This window comes from Miscanthus floridulus, chromosome 2 (genome assembly GCF_019320115.1).
Source record: "Miscanthus floridulus cultivar M001 chromosome 2, ASM1932011v1, whole genome shotgun sequence".
Lineage (NCBI taxonomy): Eukaryota > Viridiplantae > Streptophyta > Magnoliopsida > Poales > Poaceae > Miscanthus > Miscanthus floridulus.
This window is the reverse complement of record NC_089581.1, coordinates 139,230,573-139,240,376: the sequence shown is the minus strand read 5'-3', so window position 1 is coordinate 139,240,376 and position 9,804 is coordinate 139,230,573.

The following is a 9,804-nucleotide window of genomic DNA, read 5'->3' as shown; positions in this document are numbered from 1 at the left end:
CTTGCTGATGTTGCCCAAAGCACTACGAATCTAGATGCCATTACCAAATTTATTACTTCAATTGACTAAACAGCACCAGTATGCTAGAAGAACCTAGTCAGCCACTATATCTCCCCAAATTTCGAAAACTAAATACTCAAACATCAAATCAAATATTCAAAACATCCAGTAAATTGTTGCTTCATTCTCAAACATAATGTGTAGTTGTTACCTCGGCCTAGACGCAGCAGGTTCCAAGTGAGGAGGTAGCGGCTGCAGCCCGTCTACGGCAACGGCGCCTCAGGCATGTTCACGAGCTCATGCTGGTTGGCCTCGTAGTCCACCACTCTGCACTCAAGGACATAGCCCGCATTGTGAAGAGCCCAGTAGGCCGCAGCTGTGAAGAGCCGGTGTAGTGTGAAGAGCCCGCAGCTGGGTGCCGTAGCCGGTGCGCGTGCCGAGAACCGCGGTCGGGCGGGTTGCGGCGGCGAGAGCGGCCGCCGTGGTCGGCAGGCGGGCGGGGGAGGAGGATGAGAAGGGGAGGGTCAGGGATCTAGGCCGCTACGTCGGGAGAGGTCCGATGGTGGTGCGGAGAGGGGGCGTGGGCGTCGGGACAGGTCTGGGAGGAGGCGTCGGCGGGGCGGCGGGAAAAAAGGGCAGCCTGACAGCGTCGGAGGAAGAAGAGAGCGCCCGACGTTAGGTTTTCACCCGTGTGCCCGTATTTATACTGAGGACTATTTCTAGGGACGGTTCTTGATCCAGCCGCCCCTACAAATGCATTTGTAGGGGCGGTTCCTGATCTAGCCGCCCCTACATTTGTAGGGGCGATTCGTGATCCAACCGCCCCTACAAATATTTTCTATTTTTTAAAATTATTAATTCTGTATTTTTTATATCACAAAAACATAAAGTAATATAAAAACAATTATATATATGTACAAATATAATATTTTATATTATTCTATATATGCAGAAATATATATAAAACAATTGTAGTCAAAGCAATATAGAAAACAAAAAAGAAATAAAAATTAAAAATTTGAATTTTAAAATTTTAACTACAATTTTATGACATTAAATGAAATAAATTGAAAATATTGTAAACATAAAAGTTGTATAACTCATCAACATGTACAACTTTTGTTTTGGTCATCTTGTCGTGTTACTTTGTTTTAACGATTCAAAATTTGAAATTCAAATAATTTTAACTTGAAACAATATTTTGAAAGTGTAAATGATTTCATATGAAAAACTCATGAATACCAAAGTTGTAGAACTCGTCAATATGTACAACTTTTATTTTGATCATATTTTTGTTTGACCAAATTTGAACAGTTGAAATTTTGAATTTCAATAAATAACAACTTCAAATAAGATTTTGAAACCTTAAATGATTTCAACAATAAAAGTTATGAACATAAAAGCTATTGAACACATCACTATCTACAACTTTTGTTTTGGTCACTTTTTCATGTGATAAAGTATTAGTAAACATTGTTCACAAATTCACATATGACTCATAGTTTCATGAACTATACGAGAAATATGTTGATTTGTCAACAATGTTTACTATCACTTTATCAGATGAAGAAATGATCAAAATAAAAATTGTAGATCTTGATGAGTTATACAACTTTGGTATTCATCACTTTTTCAGCTGAAATCATTTAATGGTTGAAAATCTCGTTCGAACTTGTTATTTTTTTAAATTTGAAAATTTGAAGTGCTCAAACTTTGTCAAATGAAAAGAATGACAAAATCGATGCACTAACTTGATAGGGCAAGATTTTAAAAAATTTTAGGAAAAAAGCATCATATTTGGAGTTAGTATGAGGAAGAGAGACTAGTTACAAATTTTACCCAGAGATTAAAAAGAAAAATCACAACTGTTTATGATGATCAATGATGAACAAGTGTGATTTCTCTTTTTAATCTGTGGCTGAAACTTGTAACTAGTTTTTCTTCCTCATACTAACTCCAAATGTGATGGTTTTTTTCCTAAAATTTTCTAAAATCATGCTCTATCATTTTAGTCAAGTCATCTATCTTTGTCACTAATTTTGAACAATTCAAATTTTAAATTTCAGAAAATGATAACTTTTAACCTGATTTTCAAACACTAAAAGATTTCAACTGTAAAGGTGATGAATACCAAAGTTGTATAACTCGTCAAGATCTTCTACTTTTATTTTGGTCATTTCTTCATTTCATAAAGTGTTAAGTGATTTCATAAAGTTTTAGTAGTAATAGAGTGGATGTTCAAATAGAGTCATCTAGATGTTGTAAAGGGTAGTCTCACACACATACATAAATGTAGTCTCACACATATACAAAATATGTAGTCTTACACACGTACATAAATATATAGTCTCACACGCATGCATCAATGAATTCTTACAAACACACACTTACACAAACACTCCACGTTCAACAACTAGCTAACCCATTGTAACGACTTTTCTCTTGACACCTTTCCGTTCCCATGGCATTATGTCTTTGGGGAGGTTCTTTTTCATAACACTGATCTTCTTAGGAAAGTCTGTGAATAGCGGCATCCCATCATAGTTATTGTAAGCTTCAACATCATCCACGCCATCAACTCCAATAATATGTTGTTTCCCGGAGGCAACCACGTGCTTTGTCTTCTTCTTTGGGGGAGGTTACTTTATGGGTCAGACATATAGAAAACTTGTGCGACGCATGAAGCGAGCACCCAAGGGTCATCTTGGTAGCCTAGATTCTCGAGGTCCAGGACTCTCAATCCAATCTCGTTCAGTTGGTGTTGTTTGATCTAGCGGCATCGAAACAGGGCCACCGTTATATCCCTTCCATAGTCAAGTTCACATATCTCTTCAATGATGCCAAAGTATTGGATCTTTCGCCCCAATCCATCGAGAGCCTCTATTCGAACGTCGCTGTTTTAGTTCACATATTTACTATCCTTTGCGTGGGTATAGTACGTATACCCATTGATGTTATAAGCATTCCAAGATGTCACTTGTCTCGATGGCCCGTCCGCCAACCTACTGATGGTAATAGAGTCTATGGTTTGTTCAACCGGTATGTTTTGGTCCTTCAACCATGTAGTTAGTCGTTGCTTGTGTTGTTTCATGACCCAATCATTCGAACGGCCATTTCTCTCCGCCATAATGATAGCCAAGTGTTCATCAATGTACGGTTGCATCAGTTGTGTACTCTGCAAGACAATGTAATGCGTCTGACTCACCTCTTTGTAATCATGGTCGATGAACACTTTTCTACCACTGGTGCCCTTCCCAGCCAGCCTACCCTTGTAACGAGAATCGGGTTTACCAATCCCTTTCTATACTTTTAGGTACTCTTGACAGCACTCGATGACTTCTTAAGTATTGTAACCCTCTATCATGGAGCTCTCTAGGTATGCTCGATTGTGCACGTATCAACTTAGAACCGACATGAACCGCTCGTAGGACCACATTTCATGAAAGTAGCAAGGGCCCAACGCCTGTATCTGATGAACCATGTGAATCATGAGATGTGGCATTATATCAAAAAAGTAGGACATAAACACATCTCCAGTTGGTTTTGTGTCTCCACCACAAATTCATGTAGGTCACTCAGTTCTTGCTTGCCGATCGTCTTTTGTGGGATCTTTGAAAAGAAGTAGAACATGCGGGTGATGGCCATTTTTAAGAACTCTGGCTTTATAGCCCTGATTATAATAGGTAGAAACACTGTCAGCATCACATGGCAATCGTGAGCCTTACAGTGTGTTATTGACAAGTCATTCATCGACACTAGCTTCTTCACATTTACTGAAAACCCAGTTGGGACTTTGATCCCCCTCAAGAAAGTGCATATAGTTCTCTTCTCGTCTGGTGTTAGGTTGAAGCACGTCACGGGCAGAGTGTATTTTTTATTAGTCTCAGGTACCGGGTGAAGTTGTGGCATCACGTTTAGCTGCACCATGTTTTTCTATGCTTTCAGACCATCCTTTGACTTGCCTGTGTCCATCAAGGTAGCATTGAGACTCTCAAAGACATTCTTCTACTAGTGCATAGCATCAATGGCATGGGGACCTCCAACTCTGGCCAATAAGGCAGATACTGAAAGAAGATCGATTGTTTCTTGAAAGGTACGCCTTCGATAGGAGGTGTGATTCTATCTTTGTTCATCCCATCTGGATTCTTCTTTCCATAGACGACGCATATGTTTTTTACCATTCTGTACACGTGTTCTCCATTATGACGTCTCTCCGGAGGGGGTTCAATCTCTGGGGCGTTGTCATAAAATCTAAAGAATAATTTGCAGCGGTACTTGTGACTTGTCTTTAAGAAGCGTTGGTTCCTTAGGTAAACTATCTTCTTGGATGCATCTAGGTACTCCCATGTAGTACCATCCAAGCAAACCAAGCATTTCGTCTTTCCTTTGATCTGTCTAGATAAAGCAAACAGCGTGAGATAGTCATTGGTAGTAACAAATATTATTGCTCTATATATGAAGTCCTCCTTTCGAAACGCATCATACATCTGCTCCCCATGCCTCTATAGCCTCTCCATTTCTTGCATCAAAGACTCGAGGAACATGTCTATATCAATGCCTGGTTGTTTAGGACCAGAAATAAGAATAGTGAGGAGAAGTTACTTTCTCTTCTAACACAACCATGTTGAGATGGTGTACATGGTCAAGATCACTAGCCATGTGCTATGGTCGCTCATCCTCTCATTGAAGGGATTCATTCCATCGGTGCTCAAGCCAAACCGTACATTCCTTGGGTCATCGTTGAATTCTTTGTGCTTCTCATCAAACCTTTGTCACTGACTACAATCAGCCGGGTGTGCAATCTTATCATCATCCCCCTTGTGCTCATCATCCCACCATGTCATGAGTGTGGCTTCTTTAGGGTTTAGGAAGATACGTCTTAAGTGGTCGGTCACTAGCAGGTATCACATTACCAAGGCAGGAATTCTTCTCTGCTTTGCATCATTGCCTAATGGAGTGTCCTCTAGGGGCTGAGATTCTTGTATCACCTTTTCTGTACCCTTCTTATTCCTCTTTTTCCCTGTGGAGGCGTTGTCCCCACCGCAAAGGTCATTGTTCTTGTACCGGCTGGCCCCACACCGGAGACATTTATCCAGTGACTTGAACGTTTCGCTACGAAAAAGTATACAATGGTTGGGGCATGCATGGATTTTTTTCAACCCCATTGTCAATGGACTTATGACCTTCTTCGCTTGGTATGTGTTGGCGGGAACTGAGTTTGGTTGTGGCAGCACCCATAACAGGAGATGCTATAGATCATTAAAACTACAGTCTGACTAGCCGTACTTAGCCTTCAGGATGAACAGCTCAAGCACAAAACATAGCAATGTCTAATGTGTCGGACAACCCTTTTCAACACCATACACAGTCTCCTTCGATGCTTTTGTCACCCTTTCTAAATTTTCTAGACTTTTCGGGCTATTTAGTAAAATCTCTGGTCCAAGTGCTTGAATCATGTCCTCTAAATCGTCTTCATCCCCGACACGTGCTCTACCATCATTATTAGCACCACCTTCGTCGTTACCATCCCAACCACCAGCATCACCACCTTGTTAATTGCCAAACTTAAAATCCAATCGTGCATCAAGCTCTGCTGAATATTGGGACAATGATTCTATGGTTTCGTCGTCGTATTCCTCCTTATCCTCGTCGTTAACAATAACCGTTTCACCACGATGAATCCACACTGTGTAATCCTCAACAAATCCCCGCATAATCAAATATGATCTGATGATAGTCATATCTGTCTATACCATACGGTTCTTACAATCTTTACGGGGGCAAATAATTATATCCTTATTCTCTTTCAATGTCGTTGCATACTTCTTTGCGGCTTCAATAAATTTATCCACCTCTTCACGGAAACCTGCCTTGAACCTTAACGAACCATAAATCCAAGAGTTCCTGTACTCCATCTTTTATAATAACAACAAAACAAACATTAAAGGACTACTTATTCAGATATATATAAAAATGAATCAAATTAATAATTACTTGAGAATAATTGTATATACTTCAGATATATATGAATATAAATCTAATATAATTACATGAAGCATACAAACACACCATGGTAGAGGAAAATTAATTAATTGCCCATTTATCCATAAATAATTAAAATACATATTTATTAATTACAATAAATAATTTCGAAGACAACAATTAGCAACAATTATACTTTACCCAATATCTTTCATACAAACCCTAGTCCAATTTCATCAAATATAAATTTACAAAAACGAAATTAATAAAAAAACCAAACCATAGATCTAGATCCACATGTATATGAAACATCCATAAAACTAACTAATTGTTCACTAAAATCAAGAAATATGGACCAAATAAGGGTATGATCTTGTTTCTCTCCCTAATTTACCCTAGTACATTTAAAAATTGGATCTAATTTGCTTCATAAGTAGCTCAAGCACCATAGAAGAGAGAGAAAAATAAAACTCTAATTACTCACTAACAAACCATTAAAACTTTAAAAAAAAGGTGTGGAATAACATTTTCTTACCTTCTACAACCTCTCCATAAAAGGATTTAAGACCAAAACCTTTCCCCTTAGTAGAGCAATTTTTAGGAGGTGACCAAGGCCTTCCCATCTTTCTTTTACGGGTTGGAGTGAGTGACCCGAGGAGAAAGAAGGTGATGCAGCTGTATTATATCTGGGTCATTTGTAGGGGCGGCTGGTGATTGAGCCGCCTCTACAAATCGGAGCTATATATACGGGGGCATTTGTAGGGGCGCCTCAATCACCAGCCACCCCAACAAATAGTAACTCCAGGGGCGGCTGGTGATTGAGCCGCCCCTACAAATCAGACCCCATTTGTAGGGGCGGCTCGTATCACCAGCCGCTCCAGCTGTTCTATTTGTTAGGGCGGCTTTATCACCAGCCGCCCCTACAAAAAATTCGAACCGTTGCTAAAAATCGTTTTTTACGTAGTGTCATGAATTTTGATGGAACCAATTCATTTCTCATGCATATTATTAGTTTGTGAAAAATGAGACGACGATGGATCCACCCATTCTATTTCACAAATCAAATAAAAAAAGTAAGAAACGAGAAGACGATAGACCACGTCCTTGCTCGAAACAAACACGCCCACAAGGAGTGGGTGCGACCCAACAATATGCCGTGATGGTTGTGTCACAACTTGGGGCGTGCCAATTGATCGATCGATATGATCAACTTGCATGCTTATCATTTTTATGGTTAAAAACGCATCACTATTGTTGAGTACAGCAGTACATTGCCGCTGGTCCACCAATTATAAAAAGCTACTAGTCTACAGCTAGAGAAATTGAGAACGACAAATACTACTATTAACCCGTGAGCCCTGCACCGCTGCACACCCTAGATAGGCCTACATCGCAGGATTTATTTGTCTGCTATTTCACGCAAGATTCCAGAGTTGGGACAATTATCTCGGCTGATCACAAGTCCGATTCGATGAAACCAGATCGCTAGGTGTTCTTGTGCTAAATTAAGCTCATCAAGTCATGATAATGTGACGTCTGTGTTCAGTTATGCATATCATCCGAGATGGACATGGACTCCGGGGTGCACCGGAGGGTGGTGCTCACGATGTTGCAGATGCAGGCCACCTCGACGCCGTTCCTGGGCTACGGCTCGCTCAACGCAGACAATGCTGAGTGCGGATCCAGTTGCGTCGGCAGACCCGGTGCGCCGTATCTGCCAGCGAGTCGACCGTGTGCAACGTACTATCAATGCCCGTCCACACCGTCTTAGGTGGCGCGGCTTTTCATCAAATTAAACATAATATATAGGTGAGAACATTCTATGATATTTTGTATCATGCATGTACGGTAGATCGTGTCCTCGTTCTTGTGAATCGAAGGAGACCACAATAATTATGTTACTTATTATGTATGTTAAGAATGAAAATTTGATATGTAGCAAATATATGTTCGTTTGTTGTAACGGGAGAAACCGAGATTTAATAAACGAGTATAGGTAATGCTCCCCCTATATATTGTAATTCTAATCTCTCGTGAAGTTGCTGATGTATTCCTTCCCAACATTTTAGAAACTGGTTCGTCTGCTAATGATTATGGTAGAAGTCTGTATTGACTTTCTATATGGCCGGTCCTTATGGAGAACTATTGCACTGGTGCTTGCTTATAGCTCAAGGACACGCTTGTTTATTTAGACCGAGCTAGATAACAAACTGCTCTAGATTTCAGTTCACATTTGGACGAGGCGCGTTCAGAAACGCGCTTCACCCGCTGACAAGCTGGCCCCGCGACGGGACCGGAGGCTCCTCTTGCCAGCTATTCCAAATGTTCGAAGGCCAGCCGGCGAACGACATGTGGCCGTCTCTGCAACAGGGGAAAAAGAGAGCGACAGGCACAACATGACTAGTCCACTAGCAGTCTTTAGCCCGAATGTGCGGAACAGCAAGGTCGTCACAACGTGCAGCCTGAGCCGATGAAGCCTGTCATCGAACCATCCAACGGGGGTGGGATACCGAGTGACGAGATGACCCCGAGCCAAGTTGCCGAATCCACGACAGGCTGGGTAAGCGGGATGCCTCACAGATGCTCAGAGCATGTAGTCCCTCGAAGGATTGGCCGGGACTACGCTCAAGCTTAAACGTTTTGAGCTCATCAAGGACGCTACCTGCTCAAGAAGTCATGATGGATTCCCTCATGTCCTTAGACGAACGTGAGATAGGAGTTTTCCACTCCAGCCGAGCGAGCGGTCGATGCACAAAAAGATCCCCTCACCACCATGCCGAGGATGGCTCGGGAGGCCGTGAGGGGCTCGGGGACACCTGTTGAGTACCAAATATAGGGGTAAATTAAACCCCCGGCCCCAAATTAGTGACATGATAGTCCGATTACCCCCCTAACTGATTCTTCTAATCAGCCAGGGGCTTGAGGGCTACACCCATCAAGTGCGCTCATGCGCACCCTCTAGCCCATTGATGCATGGCCATTCAGGCCTCATCAAAGGACCCATCCCTTGAAGAGAACCTAGGTGTTAAGTCCCCCGTTTGGGTCACCTACGCCCGGGGGCTCGGCTCGGCCAAGGAGGCTCCTGACCCTAGGGGACGACTGCTAAGAAAGCGCCGTCAGATATGTCCTGGCCTTAACTCAAATCAGTCTCCAATCCCGTTTGACGCCAAGAATATACCCCTAAATCTGTCAGGCTTTGCAGAGCTGTAGGCATCAAGCCCTGTCAGGGCCATTTTTCTCCATTTCCGTGAGGTCGTGTCGGCCACTCCCAGCGCAGGGTCATGCCAGGGCGTGACACGTCATGACAAGGGCTTCTATGCGCATGCAATGTGAACAACTCCTGGGCCGCGTGGCAACCTTCCTTTGCATGCGAGTGGGATCCTGGCGTACAAATGAAGCCACGAGAAGGTGACCCCAGGGAAGGCATAATGGCAGCAGAGAGCACCTGATGGCCAGCTCTAGGCATCGACAGAAGATGTTAGGGGGCAGTTGGGACATTGTCGGGCCCCCGCTACAAGACAAAGGATGACGCCCACTAGGGAAGTCAAAGCTTAGGACTCGAAACCCTAAGAAAACCCCTCGTATCGAACGCGGACACGTAGATATGATCTTCTTATCAAAACCGAATAGAACGTGGATGTGGGGCCTTTCTTATGGAGGTCAGGAGGATGATTTGAACATGGACCTAAAGAGGTATTGAGCAGGGACTTGCTAGTGACCGGACGTCCGATCCGGGTGCTAGCATCCGGACGCTGCCCACACAAGGAGCGAGCCAGCGCTAGCATGTCGGGCTCGCAACGAGCACGCCAATAGTGGGCCCAT